We start from the raw sequence: 24,422 nt of genomic DNA, 5'->3' as shown, positions 1-24,422 counted from the left end.
ATGGAGGTGTTGTGGCAGCTGTGGAGCCTGTGGACAGTGAAGACGAGGAAGCAGAAAAAGAGGACATAGACAACAGGAACACAGTGATCCTGCAATACTTCCAGTGAGACACAGGTAAGAAGACAACATTGCCTGCTACATCTGATGTAATTCTACTACCTCTCATCTGTCTGTCATTTTCACCCAGTGTATGGTCACTGAGTTGTCACTTTCCCTTACGATTTCACAGATGTGGGTTCCACTGTGTGACATCTGCTTTGTTTCCGCATGGACTAGAGCTGTGTGAAATAGGTATGTTGACATTACATTTGAAATAGCATTTTGCCACTGTTATTGCTAATACACATTTTCGAAAGCACAGACAGACTCCTGATTGTTTTGTGATTTAAGGGTGTTTATTTAAGTGCTCAATAGTAGAGGGGGTTGTAAAATGGTCAGGGGTGATGGTGGAGGAATGTCCATGGCAGAGTCCAGTCTATTAGTCTCACAGGTGTATTGTCCAAAGGGGCATAGGAAGTGGAGCTAGGGCAGATTAAGGATGGACAGGGTGACAAAGTGGGACAGAAGGATGACAATAAGGGTGGTCTCATTTCTTGGCGGGGGTCTTGGCATTGTTCTCTGTCTTTGTCCTGGATCTCAGGGACCGCTTGCGGGGTGGTTCTCCATATGCAGGGGGTTGGGTGCTGGTGTGGTGGTCATGTGGTGGTGCCTCCTGTCCACTAGCGCCGGAGGAGGTGGTGGGCAGTTCATCGTCCAGGATAGTGTCAGGGGCCCCATGTTGTGCCACAGTGTCCCTCCTGGTGTTGACGAGTTCCTTCAGCACCCCTACAATGGTGCACAGGTTGGAATTGATGGATTTCAGTTCCTCCCTGAAGCACAATTACTGTCCCTCCTGCAGCCGCTGGGTCTCCTAAAACTTGGCCAGTATCGTTGCCATTGTCTTCTGGGAATGGTAGTAGGCTCCCATGATGTTGGAGAGGGCCTTGTGGAGAGTGGGTTCCCTGGGCCTGTCCTCCCCCTGTCGCACAACAGCCCTCCCAGTTCCCCTGTGTTCCTGTGCCTCTGTCCCCTGAACCGTCTGCCCACTACCACTGCCCCCAGGTCCCTGGTATTGTAGGGGTGTTGGGTTAGCCTGGGTTCCCTGTAGTGGTGGACACACTGCTGATTGACGTGTCCTGGGGACAGAGGTATGGGCCCGCTGGGTGGGTGCTGTGCTGGTGTTTCCAGAGGGGGGAAGATCTGTAGTGGCCTGTGACTGTGTGAGGGGAACCGACTGTCCCGAGGTCCCAGATGGGCCAGGCTGGTCATCTTGATCCAGTTGGAAAGAGCTGCTGTCATCACTGTGGGCCTCTTCTGTGGGTGGAGTGGACATATCTGGACACTCCTGTCCGGTGACGTTGGGTAGGGGTCCTTCAGGGGTGTAAAGGCATGATTATTGCATCTGCGTGTGCCATGGTGTGCAATGGGTGGGTGACCGTGTACCCCAGTGCCTGCATTCCTGTGTAGGACCTTGTGCGATAATGGTTTAGGAGGGCGTATGGGTATGTGCAGTGGCCATGCTTTGGTGATTGGTGTCCATGCTTTGGTGTTACATGTAGGGCTTGGGTTTGGGATGTGTGATTTGTGATATTGGGACATACGTGAGGAGTTAGAGTGATGGGGGTGAGGGCGAGGGTGGGGGTATGTGATAGCATGCAGGTGGGTGGGGGATGAAGTAGTTAAAGGTTTGACTTACCAGAGTCCATTCTTCCTGCTACTCCTGCGAGGCCCTCAGGATGCAGTATAGCCAAGACCTGCTCCTCCCATGTATTGAGTTCTGGGGGAGGAGATGGGGGTCCGCCGCCAGTCCTCTGAACTGCAAGGTGGTGTCTTGAGACCACAGAACGAACCTTCCCCCGTAGGTCGTTCCACCTCTTCCTGATGTCATCCCGTGTTCTTGGGTGCTGTCCCACTGCATTGACCCTGTCCACGATTCTTCGCCATAGCTCCATCTTCCTAGCTATGGTGGTGTGCTGCACCTGTGATCCGAATAGCTGTGGTTCTACCCAGATGATTTCCTCCACCATGACCCTGAGCTCCTCCTCAGAGAACCTGGGGTGTCTTCGCGGGGCCATGGGGTGGTGTGGGTGATGTGTGTGGGGTGGGGTGTGTTCTGATGTGTGGGGTGATATTTAGAGGTGTGTTGTGTGAGGTGCTTGGATGTTGTGTGAGTGATGGTGTTGAGTGCCTGTGGATGCTAGTTTGTAGATGGTGGTGTCTCTCTCTGGCCTTCAGTCGCAATTGTTGACGTAAGGGTTTGTGGGTGATGTGGGTGTGTGTTTTGTATTTTATTGGGTGTGTGGGAGTGGTGTGTGTATGTGTATCAGGTGTGCGTATTTCGAATTGTCCAATGTGGTTGTGTTTTGTAAATGTGTGTGTATTTTGAGCGCGGTGGTGTGTACCACCAATGGCATACCGCAGTGAAAGACCGCCGCGTAGATTCGTGGGTCATGATAGTGTGGGCGTATTCCTGTTTGCGTGACGGTGGAGGTTTTGTTATCACCAGTTTATCACTGAACTTTGTGTGGCGGACTTGTGTGGGTGTCTGGATTTTGGCGGATTCCGAGCTGTGGGTCATAATGACGTGGCAGAATTTCGCAGCAGCGGCGGTGTGTTGGCGGTCTTCTGCACGGGGATAAGTGGCTTTTACCACCAATGTTGTAATGACCCCCAAAATGTGGATGATCACGCCAAAAATTGCACTTTCCTAGATATAGCGTTTGCAGTAATCTGGCATCTGCAAGGGGTCATGTTGCACTTTAGTTGAAGTCAGCTCTATATATTAAATCACTAATTATTTCATAAATGATGTGTCAGGTCAGGTTCTGAGAATGCAAAGGCCAGCCACTGACCTCATTCAAAGTGAGGACGTTAGAGGTCACTGGTAATAAATGTTAAAAAAGGCAGTTGTATAACAGAAAGAGGGGGGCTTACCTAACTCCCTCCCTGACTCCTAATACTCCCTGACTCTCCAGCTACACACAGTCAAAAAGTAATGACTACATTGCTTCAAAGGTTCATGAGTCAATTCTAGACACATTACAACATCATTTTTTCAGTTGCACTGAATTGTGAATGCCCAGCAAGATTGACCGTAATGGAAAGACTGAGAACTATTGAAAGACTGTGCAGCTATGGAAACATATAGGGGGGGCATTACAACATTGGCGGTAAAAGCCACAGCTATTATGACACACATTTCAGAATACGCCAAAATTCAGACAGCCACACAAGTCCGCCACTCCAAAGGTCAGTATTAAACTGGCGAAAACAAATCCTCCACCTCCACACCAACAGAAACACGCCCATGCTATTACGACCCACGAATCCATGCGGCGGTCTTTCAACTGCGGTATTCCATTGGCGGTACACACCGCCGCGCTCAAAATACACACACATCTCCAAAACACCACCACATTGGACAATTCCAAATACACACACCTGATACACATACAAACAACACTCCCACACACTCAACACAATATAAAACACACACCCACATCACCCACAAACCCCTACGACCAAAAATTAGTCACGAAGGCCAGAGAGACAGCACAGATTAGACAATCCCACCACACAGAGGCACACAACACCATCACCCACACAACATCCACGCACAAAACACCACACACCACTACACATCACCACACTCATCACCACATACACCACCCCACACATCACACACACCACCCCATGTCACGCCAAAGACACCCCCGCTTTTCCGAGGAGGAGCTCAGGGTCATGGTGGAGGAAATCCTACGGGTAGAGCCACAGCTATTTGGCTCACAGGTGCAGCACACATCCATAGCCAGGAAGATGGAGCTATGGTGCAGAATAGTCGACAGGGTCAACGCTGTGGGACAGCACCCAAGAAATCGGGAGGACATCAGGAAGAGGTGGAACGACCTACGGGGGAAGGTGCGTTCAACGGTCTCCAGGCACAACATTGCGGTGCAGCGGACTGGCGGCGAACCCCCACCTCCTCCCCCACAACTAACAACATGGGAGGAGCAAGTCTTGACCATCATGCATCCAGAGGGCCTCGGAGGAGTCGGTGGAGGAATGAACACTGGTAAGTCAAATCTTAACGATCAGATCCCCCACCCTACCTGCATGCTATCACACACCCCCACCCTCACCCCCTCCCCTATCACTACAACTCCTCACTAATGTACTCATAACACAAACCACCCATCCCAACACCGAGCCCTGCATGACACAACTAAGCATGGACACCCATCACGAAAGCATGCCCACTGCACATACCCATAACAACCCCCTAACCATCATCACACAAGCCCCCACACAGGAATGCTTGCACTGGGGTACACGCACACCCACCCATTGCACACCATCACACACATACATGCAATAATCATGCTCTTATGCCCCTGCAGGATCACGAAGGACCGTCACCACACCGGAGGGTCCAAACATCTCCACTCCACCCACAGAAGAGGCCCACAGTGACGATAGCAGCTCTGCCCTACTGGAGCCTGATGACCAGCCCGGACCATCGTGGGCCTCGGGACAGTCGGTTCCCCTTGCACAGGCACAGCCCAACACTGAACTTCCACCCTCTGGTAACACCAGTACAGCACCCACCCAGCAGGCCCAAACCTCTGTACCCAGGACACGTCAATCAGCTGTGTGTCCACCACTACAGGGAACCCAGGATAACCCACCACCCCAACAACAACAGGGACCTGGGGGCAGATGCAGTGGGCACACGGTCCAGGGGATGGAGGCACAGGAACACATGGGAACTGGGGGGGCTGCTGTGCGACAGGGGGCGGACAGGCCAAGGGAACCCACTCTCCCCGAGGCTCTCTCCTCCATCAAGGGAGCATACCACCACTCCCAGGAGAGGATGGGGACGGTCCTGGTCAAGTTTCAGGAGACCCAGCGCCTGCAGGAGGAACAGTATTTGGGGTTCAGGGAGGAGCTCAGGACCATCAGCTCTGCCTTGGGCACCATCGTAGGGGTGCTGAAGGACATACAGCAGACCATGAGGGACACCGTGGCACTCCAAGGGGCCCCTGACACTAGCATGGACGATGAACTGCCCATCACCTCCGTCGGCGCTAGTCCCACCACAGGACCACCACACCAGCACCCCACCCCCTGCAGACGGACAACCACCCCGCAAGCGGTCCCTGAGATCCAGGAACAGGACAGAGCAAGATGGCAAGACCCCGCCAGGAAATGAGAGCACCCTGATTGTCCTCCCACTGTCCCACTTTGTTACCCTGTCCATACTGAAACTGCCCCAGCTCCACTTCCTATGCCCACATGGGCAGTGCACCTGTAAGACTAATAGACTGGACTCTGCCATGGACATTCCTCCACCATCACCCCTCACCATTTTACAACCCCCCTCCATTTTTGAGCACTTAAATAAACACCCTTGAACCACAAAACAATGTTGAGTCAGTCTATGATTTGGTAAAATGTATTATCAATGACAGTGTCAAAATGCGTTTCTAGTTGTAAAGCCAACATACCTATGTCATACATCACAAGTCCTTGAAGGATGCATGCAGATGACACACGTTGGTAACCACACCTGTGAAACCGTAATGGAAAGGAACAACTCAGTTACCAAATAATCCCATTAAATTACACACAGGATAGAGGAAGACGTGTGACAGTAAATGTAATGGTAAAAATGAAAATGTTCTCACCTGTGTGGCACTGGAAATATTGCTGTATGACTGACTCCCTGTTGTCGTTGTCTTCTTCCTCAGCTTCCTCCTCATCACTGTCCACAGGCTCCACAGCTGCCACAACACCGTCATCTGGACCATCCTCCTGCAGAAAAGGCACCTGGCGTCGCAAAGCAAGATTGTGAAGCATCGAGCAGGCGATGATGATCTGGCCCATCTGCTTCGGTGAGTAGAATAGGGAACCACCTGTCATATGGAGGCACCTGAACCTGGCCTTAAGGAGGCCGAAGGTGCGTTTGATCACCCTCCTAGTCCGTCCATGGGCCTCATTGTAGCGTTCCTCTGCCCTGGTCCTGGGAATCCTCAATGGGGTCAATAGCCAGGACAGGTAGGGGTAACCAGAGTCTCCTAATAGCCACACCCGGTGCCTCTGGAGTTGACCCATCATATCAGGGATGCTGCTATTCCGCAGGATGTAGACGTCATGCACTGAGCCAGGGAACATAGCATTAACCTGGGAGATGTACTGGTCTGCCAAACATACCATCTGTACATTCATTGAATGATAACTCTTCCTATTCCTGTACACCTGTTCACTCCTGTGGTGGGGGACCAGAGCTACATGGGTCCCATCAATAGCACCTATGATGTTGGGGATATGTCCAAGGGCATAGAAGTCACCTTTCACTGTAGCCAAATCTTCCACCTCAGGGAAAATGATGTATCTCCTTACGTGTTTCAGCAGGGCAGACAACACTCTGGACAGCACATTGGAAAACATAGGCTGGGACATCCCTGATGCCATGGCCACTGTTGTCTGAAAGGACCCACTTGCAAGGAAATGGAGCACTGACAGTACCTGCACGTCAGGGGGGATTCCAGTGGGATGGCGGATTGGTGACATCAGGTCTGGCTCCAACTGGGTACATAGTTCCTGGATTGTGGCACGGTCAAACCTGTAGGTGACGATTAAATGTCGCTCCTCCATTGTCAACAGGTCCACCAGCGGTCGGTACACCAAAGGATTCCGCCATCTTCTCAAATGTCCCAGCTGACGGCGCTTAGGAATGACAACAGCGACGACCGAGTCAATTTTTTTCCAGGTATGTACCCACAGTTACACAGAAGACGACACCAAACACAAAACCCTTCCTGTATGTGTGTTGAGTGTAGGCCTAGCTATGTGTGACGCAGGAGTAAATGAAGCCATGTGGGCCCCTGAAATGGCGGCTGCCTGACTTCTAAACTGGGACAATGGGATTGTGGGGTAACTGCGTTGCCGTTGCACACCGTTGCAGTAGGCGGTCGTAGACCGCAGCGCAATGCTGCATTGGTTAACATTGGACCCTATGGGTCCCAGGAGCCAATGAACAAGTGCGCCGGCGATGATGATACGCACCGCCGCGGACGTCACCGCCATTTTCTATCTGTTCAATCACTAGATACCTGATCTTTGACAGGAGAGGACCTACACTGCAAGTGCTGCTGTGACCTCGGTCTGGAAGCAACGATGGCTGCTGGGTCTGGGGAAAGGGCCCCTGCCTTCACTGCTCAGGAGTTGGAGAAACTGGTAGACGGGGTCCTCCCCCAGTACACACTACTCTACGGTCCTCCAGACCAGCAGGTTAGTACACAGGTAGCACGTTGTATGGGCTAGGCCTGGGTGGAGAGGGCTGGTTGTAAGAGGGAAGGGGGCAGAGTTCAGGGAACATGAATGCATGTGAATGAATGTGCCACATGGCTAGGGTAGGGAGGGGGGCCACTCACATCGACGGTGCAGTTGGTAATGACTTCGCTTCTTCCCTTGTGCATGTCATGTAGGTCAGCGCCCACCAGAAGAAGGACATTTGGCGTGCCATCGCCAAGGACGTCCGGACCCTGGGGGTCCACCAGAGATGGGGCACCCACTGCCGGAAAAGATGGGAGGACATTCGCCGCTGGAGCAAGAAGACGGCGGAGGCTCAGCTGGGGATGGCCTCCCAACGTGGGAGGGGTGCCCGTTGCACCATGACCCCCCTGATGTTCAGGATCCTGGCTGTGGCCTTCCCTGAGTTGGATGGGCGCTTGAGGGCATCACAGCAGACACAAGGGGGTGAGTACTCTCTCATTCTGTGGACTTTGTGCACAGTGGAGGGGTCTAGGTGGGGGAGGAGGCCAGTGGGTGTACCTAGGCCAGGCAGAAATACGTAGACTAGGCCCCTCTGTAATGCAGGCCATGTGGCACTCTAACCCACTGTAGTAGAGTGCCAAGTACAGGTATAGATGCCCCTGTGGCATCCATGTGTGCAGATGTCCACCATAGCCATGTAGGCCAGGTCCCAGAAATTGCATCTGCAGAGGGCAGGAGCACGGCGTAGTGCAGGGGGCTGCTGTGTCTGTATTGTCCGCCAACGGTAGCGGTATGCCATGCACTCAACCTGTCTTTCTTCTGTCTTCCCCCACCCCCTTTTTGTGCTCTCCCTGTTCTTGTGTGCATCAGCATCATCAAGCGGAGGTACAGTGGCACCGGAGCACGAGGGAGCTGCATCCCACATGGCCATGGAGGGCCACACCACGGACTTAGAATGCACCAGTGGGACGGAGGGCGAGAGGAGCTTCACGTCGGCCACCGGATCACCAACCAGCGACACGGACTCGTCCGCCGATGGGAGCTCCCTTGTGGTGGCGGCACCATCTGTGCGCCCCACTTCTACAGATACAGCCGCCACCTCCCCTACCAACACCGCCCTCCCAGCAGCCCCTCAGCGTTCGCCCGTGCCCGCTCACCCAGGAGGGTGGGCATCACCATCGCCCCAGCCACCTCAGCCCCTGCCCCTGTCACCCCTGCTGCCCTCAGTGAGGAGGCCATTGACCTCCTCAGGTCACTCACTGTTGGGCAGTCTACCATTGTGAATGCCATCCAGGGTGTAGAAAGGGAGTTGCAACACGGTAATGCATTCCTGGAGGGCATTCATTCTGGTCAGGCTGTCCTTCAGCGAACCCTGCAATCTCTGGCCTCAGCACTGATGGCAGCCATTGTCCCTGTGTCGAGCCTCCCTCCTCCAACCGCCTCCACCCAGACCCTATCCCCTGTATCCCAGCCCATCCCAAGCACACCTACAGACCAGCATGCACACACGTCAACACACAAGGGAAGCTCTGGCAAACATAGGCACCACACAACCCACAGGAACACACACACAAGCATCACCCACATGCAGACACACCAACATCCACTGCCTCCACTGTGTCCCCCTCCTCGTCGTCTCCCTCCTCCCTCCCAGTCTCGTCTACACTCTCACCTGCATGCACTACATCTACAGGCACCAGGAGTCGCACCAGAACACCCAGCACCACACCCCGCTCACCTGCACTCACCACCTCCACTCCCATTTACACGTCCCCTGTGTCCTCTCCCAGTGTGTCTGTGACGCCCCCTCCCAAAGTACACAAACGCGGGCACCCACACACCCAACATCCATCCACCTCACGACAGCCTCCAGTACCTGCACCCAAAACACCTAAAGTGACACCTCCTACAACCACCTCCTCTTCCTCCACTCCCAGACCCCCTCCAACTACCCATCCCAGTGTTCGTCAGAAACTGTCCCTCTGCAAAGTTGACCTTTTTGCCCCCACCCCCCCTCCAATTCATCAGTCACGTCATAGCACCTCTGACAAAAAGCCGCCAGTACTAGTGGTGTGTGTTCAAGGGGTGTGGAGTGCACCGGCCACCAGGGCAGGCAGTGTGACCCGGAGCCAAGGCCCTGGCAGCCCACCCCCTGTAAAGGCTCTGAAATTGGAAAGTGGTCGACGGGACCCTGTGAAGACTCCTGGCGGCAAAACAACTCACAGGGATCCCAGGGGGATTGCAGAGTCAGCTGTGACTCCTCCAAAGGTGGTGAAGGGCCAGAGGAAGTCTGCACAGCCTGGTGTGAGCATCACGGCGGAGAAGGACAGCATCCTTCCCAGCGGTCGGGACGCCACCGCCAGCACCGTCGTCACTGGTCCGGAGACCACCGCCAGAGTCATTGCCCAGGAGGGCCCAAGTATCGTCACTGGTCAGGAGACCACCGCCACCGCCAGAGTCAGTGCCCAGGAGGGCCCAAGTATCGTCACTGGTCCGGAAACCACTGCTAGAGTCAGTGCCCAGGAGGGCCCAAGTATCGTCACTGGTCCGGAAACCTCCGCCTGAGTCAATGCCCAGGAGGGCCCAAGTATCGTCACTGGTCCGGAGACAACCGCCACCGCTAGAGTCAGTGCCCAGGAGGGCCCAAGTATCGTCACTGGTCCGAAGACCACTGCTAGAGTCAGTGCCCAGGAGGGCCCAAGTATCGTCACTGGTCCGGAGACCACCGCCACGGCCAGAGTCAGTGCCCAGGAGGGCCCAAGTATCGTCACTGGTCCGGAGACCACCGCCACCGCCAGAGTCATTGCCCAGGAGGGCCCAAGTATCGTCACTGGTCCGGAGACCACCGCCAGAGTCATTGCCCAGGAAGGCCCAAGTATCGTCACTGGTCAGGAGACCACCGCCATCGCCAGAGTCAGTGCCCAGGAGGGCCCAAGTATCGTCACTGGTCAGGAGACCACCGCCACCACCAGAGTCAGTGCCCAGGAGGGCCCAAGTGTCGTCACTGGTCCGGAGACCACCGCCACCGCCAGAGTCATTGCCCAGGAGGGCCCAAGTATCGTCACTGGTCAGGAGACTACCGCCATCGCCGGACTCAGTGCCCAGGAGGGCCCCGGCTGCCACAGCCCCGCTGGGCAATGACGGAACGTCATGCCACACACCATTGCCCAGTCCAGAGAACGTCATGCCACACACCAATGCCCAGTCCAGAGAACGTCATGCCACACACCAATGCCCAGTCCAGAACCGCCATGGCAAAGTACCGCTGAACAGTCCAGAGACCGCCGTGGCAAAGCACCGCTGAACAGTCCAGAACCGCCATGGCAAAGCACCGCTGAACAGTCCAGACACCGCCATGGCAAAGCACCGATGAACAGTCCAGGAACCGCCATGGCAAAGCACAGCTGAACAGTCCAGACACCATCATGGCAAAGCACCGCTGAACAGTCCAGAGACCGCCATGGCAAAGCACAGCTGAACAGTCCAGAACCGCCATGGCAAAGCACCGCTGAACAGTCCAGAGACCGCCATGGCAAAGCACCGCTGAACAGTCCAGAACCACCTTGGCAGAGCACCGCTGAACAGTCCAGACACCGCCATGGCAAAGCACCGCTGAACAGTCCAGACACCGCCATGGCAAAGCACCGCTGAACAGTCCAGAACCGCCATGGCAGAGCACTGCTGAACAGTCCAGACACCGCCATGGCAAAGCACCGCTGAACAGTCCAGAGACCGCCATGGCAAAGCACCGCTGAACAGTCCAGAGACCGCTATGGCAAAGCACCGCTGAACAGGGCATGCACCGGGGAAGAATGAAAAGGCCACCACATCATGCATTGTTATCCCATGTGCCGCTGGGACAGTGACGGGACAGGAACTGTCACAGGGAGACTAATCCAGTCTGGGCACCAGTCCCCCTCCAGAACCAGTGGAGCCTGTTATCTACTTGCGAAACTGTGGTTTTGCAATCCCCAGGATGGTCCAGTGGGCAACCCACCCACTGTAGAGACTTGAGAGACTGTGGCTTTGCACTCCCCAGGATGGTCCAGTGGGCAACCCACCCACTGTAGAGACTTGAGAGATTGTGGCTTTGCACTCCCCAGGATGGTCCAGTGGGCAACCCACCCACGCTAGAGAGTTGAGAGACTCTGGCTTTGCACTCCCCAGGATACATCAATGGGCATGGAGCCCCGTCGTGGATCTGGCTTTGCACTCATCTGGCTGAGGTGCCCCCCCTTCCCTTCCCCCTGAGGTGCCTGTAGTATTTCTATCTGATGCCCCGGCAGTGTTCTCTCCGTTTGTGGACAGGTATCTTTTGTGGGCCTCGCCCATTCATTTTTGGACTAGTGGTGCACAGACATTGATATGTGCATATCTGCACTACTTCTCTTAATGTATATACTTTTGAATGATTTTATATTATATCTGTATATTTTTGGAACATGTATATTTATACAATACAATGTTTGAACTGATTTTGTTTTGTCTTTGCATTCTTCCGGGGGGGGTTGTGGGTTGTTACTGTGATTTTTGTGAATGCATTGGTGTGTGTGTTGTAATATGCGAGAGTGGGGGTGTTTCGTGTGTGTCCCCCTAACTTTTGCCTCCTCCCTCCCCTATGTCGTAGGTGCAGTACTCACCGTTCGCCTGCGCCGGCGTTGCTCTTCGTAGATGAGTAGGAATACAAGGGCCGGTAGGATTTGTAATTCTGGCTCCATGGAGTCCTCCTTCCTCGTGGGATGTGTTCAGGTGAGCGTTTTCCCATTGCAGTAACTGTTTCCGCCATGTTTTTATCCACGGTGAATCTGCCCCAGAAAAGGTGGCGGATTGGCGGGTTGTGATACTATGGGGGTCATTCCGACCCTGGCGGTCATAGACCGCCAGGGCCGGGGACCGCGGATGCACCACCAACAGGCTGGCGGTGCATCCAGGCCAATTCTGACCGTGGCGGTCAAGCCGCGGTCAGAAAAGGGAAACCGGCGGTTTGCCGCCGGTTTTCCCCTGGCCTGAAGAATCCTCCATGACGGCGCTGCAGGCAGCGCCGCCATGGGGATTCCGACCCCGTTCCCGCCAGCCTGGTTCTGGCGGTTTTGACCGCCAGAACCTGGCTGGCGGGAACAGGTGTTGTGGGGCCCCTGGGGGCCGCTGCAGTGCCCATGCCACTGGCATGGGCAGTGCAGGGGCCCCCTAACAGGGCCCCACAAAGATTTTCAGTGTCTGCATAGCAGACACTGAAAATCGCGACAGGTGCAACTGCACCCGTCGCACCCTTTCCACTCCGCCGGCTCCCATCCCCGTGGAAGGGGGTTTCCCGCTGGGCGGGCGGGCGGCCTTCTGGCGGTCGCCCGCCAGCCCAGAGGGAAACTCAGAATGACCGCCACGGTCTTTTGACCGCGGTACGGTCTTCTGGCGGTTCCCGCTTGGCGGGCGGCTCCAGCCGCCCGCCAAGATTGGAATGACCCCTATGTGCGGTACATTGTCTTCCGCCTGTCTGTTGGCGGTGACCGCCGCGCTGATTGTCTGTACCACTGTGGCGGGCGGTGTGTTAAAGTGGCTGTCTTTGTTGGCGGTTTCCGCCAGGGTCATGATTCCCTTTTTTGCTCCGCCGGCCTGTTTGCGGTCTTACCGCCGCTTTAACACCATCCGCCAGGGTTGTAATGACCCCCATAGTTTCCAAAAGTCTACTTTCTAAAAGTCTTTAAATGGGGACTTTTGCTTAATGAACAATTTCTGTCTTCCTGGCATAATTATTATTTCAATGGCATTCATTAGGGTGGGCAATCCTGAAGTGGTAGTATCAAAGATGCCATACAAGATTTCATCAGTGATGTAATATGTGGGGTAATTAGTAGTGCATGGCGTGAGTTACAGTTACCTTAGGCCATGAGGTATCGTTACTTGAAAGAACTCTAACTATAACTGCTGAATTTCTGTGTTTTTTAACAAGTAAATTCAGAACTAACTATAAAGTGCCTGTAACCTTTGTTTTTTCATTGAATTTCTATGTTTTTTAATGTAAAGTAATTGTAATTACTATACAATATTCTAACCCCTGCCACACACAGCCTTTGTCCTGCAGCCAGGTCTTGCAGCCAAGCCATTATAACCCCCTACTCCTGTGCCACACATGTCCTTTGGCTGTGTGCAGCGCAGGTTGGCCACATGGTCTGTCTCTGTCAATGGATCTGTAAGTGGGTGAGTGAGTCTGAAACTGGGTGTGTGGGGGTTATTACAACTTTGGAGGAGGTGTTAATCCGTCCCAAAAGTGACGGTAAAGTGACGGATATACCACCAGCCGTATTACGAGTCCATTATATCCTATGGAACTCGTAATATGGCTGGTGGTATATCCGTCACATTTGGGACGGATTAACACCTCCTCCAAAGTTGTAATAACCCCCTGTGAGTCTAAGTGGGTCAGAGTGGGTGTGGGAGAGGACACATAAGTCACAGTGCATGTATGAGTGAATGCATTAACGTATGAATGAGTCTGTTGTATTTATTTCCAATTTTTTCACATTCGCAAATAAATTGTGAAAAATCACGAACATCATGCATGGTGATGCAACATTATTTTAAACCCATAATTTGCCCCTAAAACACAGATATATCATGTCGATGGGGTCAGGATACCTTCATCCTGACCCCTTATGCCACTTTCAAATAGGATTTTTAACCCCAGGGACCATGGCCCATGAAACAAAATGGCAGCCACAACTTTATAGTCAGGTTGCAGTCAGCTAATTACAGCACTTCTTATTGTATGTGTATTTGCAGAAATTCCCAAAGTTTCATTAAATATTTGTGAAGTCGCCACCGCCAGAGAAATTCCTCCAAAACTACTGAATGCATATCCACCAATGAAGCGAAAGCGCGCTCTGCATACTGAAAGCTAATTTTCTGCCGAATTTGGAGTAATTCCGTCCAGCGGTTCAGGCAGTAGTTGTGCCTAAAGGTCCTATGGGAATTAACATGGGGAATAAAGCTTTTTAACACCCCCTTTTTCTCATCCGCTGCTTGATGGATCACCCCAAAACTTGTGTGCAGCAAGAATCACAACACTTTTTTTGAAAAATTTCGTGACGATTCATCAAATGACTTCAAAGATACAGGCAAGTCAAAATATCTATGGAAACATGGTCCTAACTATTACTACCTAGCGGTGACTGTCACTAGGTAATATATATATATATATATATATATATATATATATATATATATATACAGAGAGAGAGAGAGATGTGTATATGTGTATAGGCATATGAATATATATGTTTATATGTGTATAGACAAATGAATATATATATATATTTATATACGTGTGTATATATATATATATTTATATGTATGTGTGTGTGGATATATATATATATATATATATATATATATATATATATATATATATATGTATATATTCAATTAAAAAAACAAAGGTTACAGGGACGTTATAGTTAGGCTCACATTTTAAATGTACCAAACCAAAATTTACCTGTTATAGTTAGAGTAATCTAAAGTAACTGTAACTCGTGCCCTAAGGTAACTATAACTCACAACCCTACCATGCACAGTTTTTTATGAATAATTTTACAGCAAACCCAATAGTGATATTATCAATGGTGTAGTAAAAGATGTTATGTTTGCTGCAATTTATGGGGTAATTAGCAGGGCGTGGCGAGAGCGCGAATTATAGTTACCTTAGGGCACAAATTCCATGTTTTCTTAAATTCTATTTCCTAACTATAATGTCCCTGTGACCTTTGGGTTTTTTTCAGAAAATTTCTATGGTTTTTTAACATGAAGTAAATTTCATGACTATACGTTAATTCAACCTGTGGCCAGACCCTGCAGTCAACCCCCCTAACCACCCAACCACACACTGCACATGGCCCTTAGGCCATTTGCATCAGGAGTTGTCTGCAGCCTGTCTCTCTGGGTGTGAGAATAGGTGTGAGAGGGTGCATCTGGGGGTGAGAGTGGGTGTGAGAGTGTCTGGGTGCTAGGGTGGGTACATCAGTTTCTGTGTGGGTCTGTGAGTGGGTGCGTGAGGGTTTCAGTGGGTCTGTGAGTGGGTCAAATTACCATCTGCAGTATTACAATCCCATTATGTCCTTGTGGTATTAAAATACAGTGGGCAGGATATGTGTCACTTTTGTGATAGGGTATTCCATCCACCCGGATCTAAATCAGGCTCTTTGTCTCAGTGCTCATTAGCCAAATACAATGAGTTGTTCACAAGTGGAAAGGGCTCCAACTCTCTTTGTGGGGTAGGGCTCAAACTATTAAAATTATAATGGTCCCATGTTTCAATTACGTGTTTGGCATGCTCCATCTCCCAATCCGACAAGAAAAGCTAAGATCCATTGATTACCAAATCGAGAAGTACATATGAGAAGATGGTAAACCAGATTAGCAATGTCAAAATGTTATGCAGATACCAACTGTGGAGACATCCAGCTCCCCAACATAGAGCACTATTAAGATGCACATCAACTATCACACTGGCCTACCATTTGAAAGAAGGCCGAGAAACCCTAGTCTTGGTCCCCTTTTAATGATCCCTCCAGGGAACTACAGAAGTTACACACAAAATATACAAGCAACTTAACTGAATAGTGCAACATTCCATACGGATCAGGAAACTGCAACATAAGGCGTTCATGAAAAATTTTATTTTTCCTTTTTTTGCACTAATCTGGCTTAATGCTGTGCTACTGACTGACAAACTGGCTTTCAATTGGGTGGCATGGACCTCTAAGGGTATCCTCCCAAACAAACACATTTTGACTGAAGACTCAGTGCAGGAGTTCCCAGTATTGCATGCAGAATATAGGGGGTCATTACAACCCTGGTGGATGGCAGAGAACCGGCGGTAAGACCGCCCACAGGCTGGCGGTCTTACCTAGGTGAATTATGACCATGGCGGTTACCGCCATGGTCATCCGCTGGATCTCTGTCCCGCCCGCCAGGGCAGAAAAGACCGCCGGGCTGGAGACCAGGGTCTCCAGCCCTGCGGCCGTCAGTATACAGCCGGCGGTATTTGGACCCGGCTTACTGCCGTGGATTTCCAGCAGTTTGAACCGCCATGGAATCCATGGCGGTAAGCACTATCAGTGCCAGGGAATTCCTTCCCTGGCAATGATAGGGGTCTCCCCCACCCCCACCCACACTCCCTCCACTACCCCCCCACCACACCTGCCACCCCCCAAAGGTGGCAGGACCCCCCATTTCCCACCCCGACCCCCATCATAACATTACGGACACACACCCGACACGCATGCAGGCACCACCAATACACACAGGCACACACCCCGACATACATGCCCACAGCCACACACACTGTCAGGCACGCACACCCACATTGAAACATACATGCACACATACATGCAGACACATCTACAGACATACACACACTCATTCCCATACACACAACACCCCCGCAAGCATACACGCACTCACACGCCCCCTCTACATACACCCAACCCACGCACACCCCCATGCACCCACACAACACACAACACCCCCCCACCCCCCTCCCCTAACGGACGATCGACTTACCTGGTCCGTCGCTCCTCCGGGAGGGGACGGGAGCCATGGGGGCAGCTCCGCCGACACCGCCACGCCAACAGAACACCGCCACAGCGAATCAGAGGACGTGATTCGGTGGGCGGTGTTCTGTTGGTGTGGCGGTGGAGGTGGAGCAACCTCCACTTCCCCGCCGCCGGCAAGTATGGCTGTTGGCGGCTCTCCGTCGGAATAACGACAGAGAGCAGCCAACAGTCATAATACGCCGAGTGGCAAACCGCCTGGACAGACGGTCTTCCTCACGGCGGTCCCTCGGCGGTCTTGCAAAAAGACCGCCGAGGTCGTAATGACCCCCATAGTCTTTCTGACCACCAGTGGAGGAAATACCTACAGCTAGGGCACAATGGACACCTCTGGGTGGCCAGTATCAGCAGGTGACATCAGAGACCTCCTTATAGGTGCTTACCTATCTCTGTATCCAATCCTCCTCTGAAGGCTATTTAGGGTCTCTCCTGTGGGTATCTCACCAGATAACGAATGCGAGTTCCTCTGCACTTCCCTCTTCGACTTCTGCCAAGGATTGACCGCTGACTGCTCCAGGACGCCTGCAAAACCAAACAAAGTAGCAAGAAGACTACCAGCAACTTTGTAGCGCCTCATCCTGCTGGCTTTCTTAACTGTTTCCTTGTGGTGCATGTTCTGAGGGCTGTCTCCCTTCACCCTGCACTGGAAGCCAAGAAGAAATCTCCTGTAGGTCGACGGAATCTTCCCCCTGCCAACGCAGGCACCAAACATCTGCATCACCGGTCCTCTGGGTCTCCTCTCATCCTGACGAGCGTGGTCCCTGGAACACAGGAGCTATATCAAAGTGTCCCCGACAGTCCAGTGGCCTTTCTGTCCAAATTTGGTGGAGGTAAGTCCTTGCCTCCCAACGCCAGACAGTAATCCTGTGTACTAAGTGAACTGCAGCTGCTGGGGCTTCTGTGCACTTTTACAAGACTTCCTTTGTGCACAGCCTAGCCCATATCCCGAGCACTCCATCCTGCATTGCCCAACTCGCTGAGTTGGACTCCAACTTCGTGGGACCCTCTTTTTTGTGCTGAGTCGACCATTGTGCTCAGATTTTGTGAACACCTGTTCAGGTACTTCTGTGGGTGCTGCCTCCTTCTGCATGGGCTCTGTGTGTTGCTGAGCACCCCCCCTGTCTCCTCCTCCAAGGGGCAACCTCCTGGTCCTTTCTGGGCCCTGGCAGCACCTAAAACCTTCAACTGCGACTCTTGCAGCTAGCAAGGCTTGTTTGCAGTCTTTCTGCATGGAAACAACTCTGAATCCTCCAGCACGCCAGGGACATCTTCTGACCAAAGGAGAAGTTCCTGGCAACTTCCGTTGTTGCAGAATCTTCGGCTTCTTCCACCCAGAGGCAGCCCTTTTGCACCTTCATCCGGGGTTTAGTGGGCTCCTGCCCCCCCTGGACACTTGCGTGACTCTTGGACTTGGTCCCCTTCCTTTGAAGGTCCTCAGGTCCAGGAATCCGTCTTCAGTGCTTTGCAGTCAGTTGTTGTCTTTGCAGAATCCCCTATCTCAACTTTACTGTCTTTCTGAGGTAGTAGGGTAACTTTACTCCTACTTTTCAGGGTCTTGGGTTGGGGTATTTTGACACTCTTAGTTTTGTCTTACACTCCCAGTGACCCTCTACACACTACTCTAGGCCTTGGGTCCATTCGTGGTTCGCATTCCACTTTTGGAGCATATGGTTTGCGTTGCCCCTAGGCCTATTTTCTCCTATTGCATTCTATTGTGTTCTACAGTGTTTGAACTACTTTTCTAACTGTTTACTTACCTGATTTTGGTTTGTGTGTATATTTTGTGTATATTACTCACCTCCTAAGGGAGTATATCCTCTGAGATACGTTTGACATATTGTCACTAAAATAAAGTACCTTTATTTTTAGTAACTCTGAGTATTGTGCTTTCTTATGATGTAATGCTAAGTGATAAAAGTGGTATAGTAGGAGCTTTGCATGTCTCCTAGTTCAGCCTAAGCCTCTCTGCTATAGCTACCTCTATCAGCCTAATCTGCTAGAACACTTCTAATCTACTAAAAAGGGATAACTGGACCTGGCACAAGGTTTAAGTACCACAAGGTACCCTCTATAAGCCAGGCCAGCCTCCTACAAAAGGCAATACAAATATATAAATAAGAATGGCTTTTAGGGCCTTGTCCCTGTATGGACATGGTCACATAAAATGTCCCATTTTTAAAAACTATGCACCCTACTTTGTGGACAACATGGCTTAGATGGAGTAACTTACTACTATTTAAAAGGAATGATTTTGCCTGTTAAAATTGAATATTTTAACAATTCCCACTGTAGGTTTTAGCAGTCAGGCTATTATGGCAAGCCTGGAGCCTTGTCTTCCTTTCTCACCTTAGTTGATGGCACAATGAGTGCTGCAGTCCACAGGTAACATTTAACTTTTCATCCCATTGGTGTATTGCTGTACCATTCAATGAGGACCTAAGAAAATGTTATGGTTGCCAATTAGGAGTTAGTCAATTTGACAATTTTTAGAGCACATGCACTGAGATCTGTTTAGCAGTAACCCAGCGCCAGAGTCAGAAAACCAGCAGCATCAGACCAGACAAAGGAGGTTATTACAACTTTGGAGGAGGTGTTAATCCGTCCCAAAAGTGACGGTAAAGTGACGGATAAACCACCAGCCGTATTACGAGTCCATTATATCCTATGGAACTCGTAATACGGCTGGTGGTATATCCGTCACTTTACCGTCACTTTTGGGACGGATTAACACCTCCTCCAAAGTTGTAATAACCCCCATTATGTGGGTGACACGCCAAAAAGGGCAATTTCCTAGATATAGGCCCTCATTACAACATTGGCGGTAAATCCCGCTTACCGCTTTGCAGAAGACCGCCAACACACCGCCGCGGCTGCAGAATTCCACCACACCTATTACGACCCACAGCTCAGAATCCGACAAATCCAGACACCCACACAAGTCCACCACACCAAAGGTCAGTGATAAACTGGCAATAACAAAACCTCCACCGTCACGCCAACAGAAATACGCCCACACCATCACGACCCACGAATCCACGCGGCGGTCTTTCAACAGTAAATACACACCGCCGCTCTCAAAATACACACACATTTACAAAACACTACCACATCTGACAATTTCAAATACACACACCTGATACATACACACACCACTCCCACACACCCAATACAATACAAAACGCACACCCACATCACACACAAACCCTTACTACCAGAAATTTAGACGAAGGCCAGAGAGACAGCACAGCAAAGACAACCCCACCATTCAGAGGCACACAACACCATCACACATACACATCAACGCACAAGACACCACACACCCCTAAGCATCACCCCACACATCACAACACACACCACCTCACACATCAGCACACCACCCCATGGCACCTCAAAGACACCCCAGGTTTTCTGAGGAGGAGCTCAGGGTCATGGTGGAGGAAATCATCCCGGTAGATCCACAGCTATTCAGATCACAGGTGCAGCACACCTCCATAGCCAAGAAGATGGATCTATGGCACAGAGTCGTGGAGAGGGTCAACGCAGTGGGACAGCACCCAAGAACACGGGATGACATCAGGAAGAGGTGAAACGACCTACGGGGGAAGGTGCGTTCTGTGGTCTCAAGACACCACATCGCGGTTCAGAGGACTGGCGGCGGACCCCCACCTCCTCCCCCACAACTAACAACATGGGAGGAGAAGGTCTTGGCTATACTGCATCCTGAGGGCCTCGCAGGAGTACCAGGAGGAATGGACTCTGGTAAGGCAAATCTTAACTACCATATCCCCCACCCTACCTGCATGCTATCACATACCCCACCCTCGCCCTCACCCCCATCACTCCAACTCCTCACCTCGGGACAGTCGGTTCCCCTCACACTAGCACAAGCCACAACAGAGCCTCCCCCCTTTGGAAACACCAGCACAGCAACCTCCCAGCGGGCCCATACCTCTGTCCCCAGGACACGTCAAGCAGCAGTGTGTCCCTCACTACAGGGAACCCAGGCTAACCCACCGACCCAAGAACAGCAGGGACCTTGGGGCAGTGGCAGTGGGCACACGGTTCAGGGGACAGAGGCCCAGGAACACAGGGGAACTGGGAGGGCTGCTGTGCGACAGGGGGAGAACAGGCCCGGGGAACCCACTCTCCACGAGGCCCTCTCCAACATCATGGGAGCCTACCACCATTCTGAGGAGATGATGGCAACGGTACTGGCCAAGTTTCAGGAGACCCAGCGGCTGCAGGAGGGACAGTATTTGGGCTTCAGGGAGGAACTCAAATCCATCAATGCCACCCTGGGCACCATTGTAGGGGTGCTGAAGGAACTTGTCAACACCAGGAGGGACACTGTGGCACAACAAGGGGCCCCTGATACTAGCCTGGACGATGAACTGCCCACCACCTCTGCCGGTGCTAGTGGACAGGAGGAACCGCCACAGGACCACAACACCAGCACCCCACCCCCTGCAGATGGAGAACCACCCCGCAAGCAGTCCCTGAGATCCAGGACAAAGACAGAGAACAATGCCAAGACCCCTGCCAAGAAATAAGACTACCCTGAATGTCATCCTTTTGTCCCACTTTGTCACCCTGTCCATCCATCAACTGCCCCAGCTCCACTTCCTATGCCCCTTTGGACAATGCATCTGTGAGACTCATAGACTGGACTCTGCCATGGACATTCCTGCACCATCACCCCTGACCATTTAACAATCCCCTACACTATTTAACACTTAAATAAACACCCTTAAATCACAAAACTGTCTGGAGTCAGTCTGTGCTTTCGCAAATGTGTATTTGCAATAACTGAGGAAAGATGCAATATCCATTGCTTTGTCAACATACCTATGTCACACAGCTCTAGTCCATGAGGAAACAAAGCAGATGTCACACAGTGGGACCCACATCTGTGAAATCATAAGGGAAAGTGAGAACTCAGGGTCCATACACTGGGTGAAAGTGACAGATAGATGAGAGGTAGAATAAGTGTATCAGATGTAGCAGGCAGTGATGTCTTCTTACCTGTGTCTCACTGGAAGTATTGAAGAATCACTGTGTTTTTGTTGTCGATATCCTCTTCTTCTGCTTCCTCCTCTTCACTGTCCACAGGCTCCACAGCTGCCACAAGACCTTCTTCAGGACCATCCTTCTGCAGAAAAGGGACCTGTCGTCGCAAAGCCAAGTTGTGCAGCATACAGCAGGCCACGATGATCTGGCACACCTTCTTTGGTGAGTAGAATAGGGAACCACCTGTCATATGGAGGCACCAGAACCTGGCCTTCAGGAGGCCGAAGGTCCTCTCTATAACCCTCCTTGTTCGACCATGTGCCTCATTGTAGTGTCCTCTGCCCTTGTCCTGGGATTTCTGACTGGGGTCAGTAGCCATGATAGGTTGGGGTACCCAGAGCCACCTGCAAATGTTGAGGGACAACTGTTAGACACACACTAACCCTTAGGGACAACCCCAGACCCAGACACCTAGTCACACTGTATAGGGTCCATGTCCTCACCTAATAGCCACACACGGTGCCTCTGGAGTTGCCCCATCACATAAGGGATGCTGCTATTCCTCAGAATGTAAGCATCATGCACTGAGCCAGGGAACGTGGCATTCACATGGGAGATGTACTGGTCCGCCAAACACACCATCTGCACATTCATTGAATGGTAACTCTTCCGGTTTCTGTACACCTGTTCACTTCTGTGGGGGGGACCAATGCCACATGTGTCCCATCATTGGCACCAATGATGTTGGGGATATGTCCCAGGGCATAGAAGTCACCTTTCACTGTAGGCAAATCCTCCACCTGAGGGAAAACGATGTAGCTTTGCATGTGTTTCAGCAGGGCAGACAACACTCTGGACAACACGTTGGAGAACATAGGCTGGGACATCCCTGATGCTATGGCCACTGTCGTCTGAAAAGACCCACTTGCCAGGAAATGGAGCACTGACAGGACCTGCACTAGAGGGGGGATACCTGTGGGATGGCGGATGGCTGCCATCAGGTCCGGCTCCAACTCGGCACACAGTTCATGGATTGTGGCACGGTCCAGTCTGTAGGTGACAATTACATGTCGCTCTTCCATTGTTGACAGGTCCACCAGCAGTCTGTACACCGGAGGATGCCGCCATCTCCTCACCTGCCCCAGCGGACGTGTTCTATGGAGGAGAACAGCTAGCAGAGGGTCAGCCAACACTGAGGTACGAAAACACAACTTTATTGCACACATTTTTCAATCCGCTATGTGCCTGTCTTAGTGTGTATGCAAGGCCTAGATATGTGTGACGCATTTAAAAATAATGCCATGTGGCCCCTTGAAATGGCGCCTGCCTGACCTGTAATGTGGGACAAGGGGATATGAAGTAACTGCGCTGGTGTTGTACACCGTCGCGGTAGGCGGTCGAAGACCACGGCGCAATCCTGCATTGGTTAACATTAGACTCTATGGGTCTCAAGAGCCAATGACGATTTACGCCGGCGGTGACGGTACGCACCGCCGCAGACGTGACTGCCACTTTCTATCTATTCACTCACTTGATACCTGATCTTCGACAGGAGAGGACCTACACTGCAAGTGCTGCGGCGACCTCAGTCTGGAAGAGACAATGGCTCAAGTCCCTGGGGAAGGGGCCCCTGCCTTCACCATGGAGGAGTTGGAGAAACTAGTGGTTGGGATCCTCCCCCAGTACACACTACTCTACGGTCCTCCAGACAAACAGGTAAGTACACTGTGAGCATGCTGTATGGGCAATGCCTGTGTGGAGTGGTGTGGATGGAAGATGGGGGGGGAGAATGAGGAGTGCATGAAACGACGGTGAGTGCATGTGCTTTATGGCAAGGGTAGGAACGCGGGCCAATGACTGTGACTGTCCGGACGGTTATATCTTCTCCTTTTCCCCCGTACTATTCCTGAAGAAGGATATTTGGCATGCCATCGTCAAGGAAGTCCGGATCCTGGAGGTCCACCACAGACGGAGCACCCACTGCCGTAAAAGATGGCAGGATATTCGCGGCTGGAGCAAGAAGACGTCGGAGGCCCAGCTGGGCATGGCCTCCCAACGTGGGAGGGGTGCCCGTCGCACCATGACCCCCCTGATGTTTCAGATCCTGGCGGTGGCGTATCTGGAGTTGGATGGGCGCTTGAGAGCATCACGGCAGCCACAAGGGGATGAGTACACTCTCATTCTGCTGAATCAGCGCGCATTGGAGGTGTCTGGGTGGGGGAGGTGGGCTGTGGGTTCCCCTAGGCCAGGGCGAGTTTAGTAGGCAAGGTCCCTTCGTAAGGCAGGCCATGTGGCACCCCACCACACCAGTGTTCAGAGCCAAATACACCTAGCCAGGCTCGTGTGACTTCCATATGTGCAGCAATCGGGCATAGGCCTTGTACCCCATGTCCCTGTGATTAATTAGGGAACTCTAAGTGCACCGCGTAGTTCAGAGGGCTTCTGTGTCTGTAGTGTCCGCCAACGGTAGCGGTATTGCATGCACTGAACATGTCT

This window comes from Pleurodeles waltl, chromosome 5 (assembly GCF_031143425.1).
Source record: "Pleurodeles waltl isolate 20211129_DDA chromosome 5, aPleWal1.hap1.20221129, whole genome shotgun sequence".
Lineage (NCBI taxonomy): Eukaryota > Metazoa > Chordata > Amphibia > Caudata > Salamandridae > Pleurodeles > Pleurodeles waltl.
The sequence above is the reverse complement of the archived record's forward strand: the minus strand, read 5'-3'. Positions refer to the sequence as shown.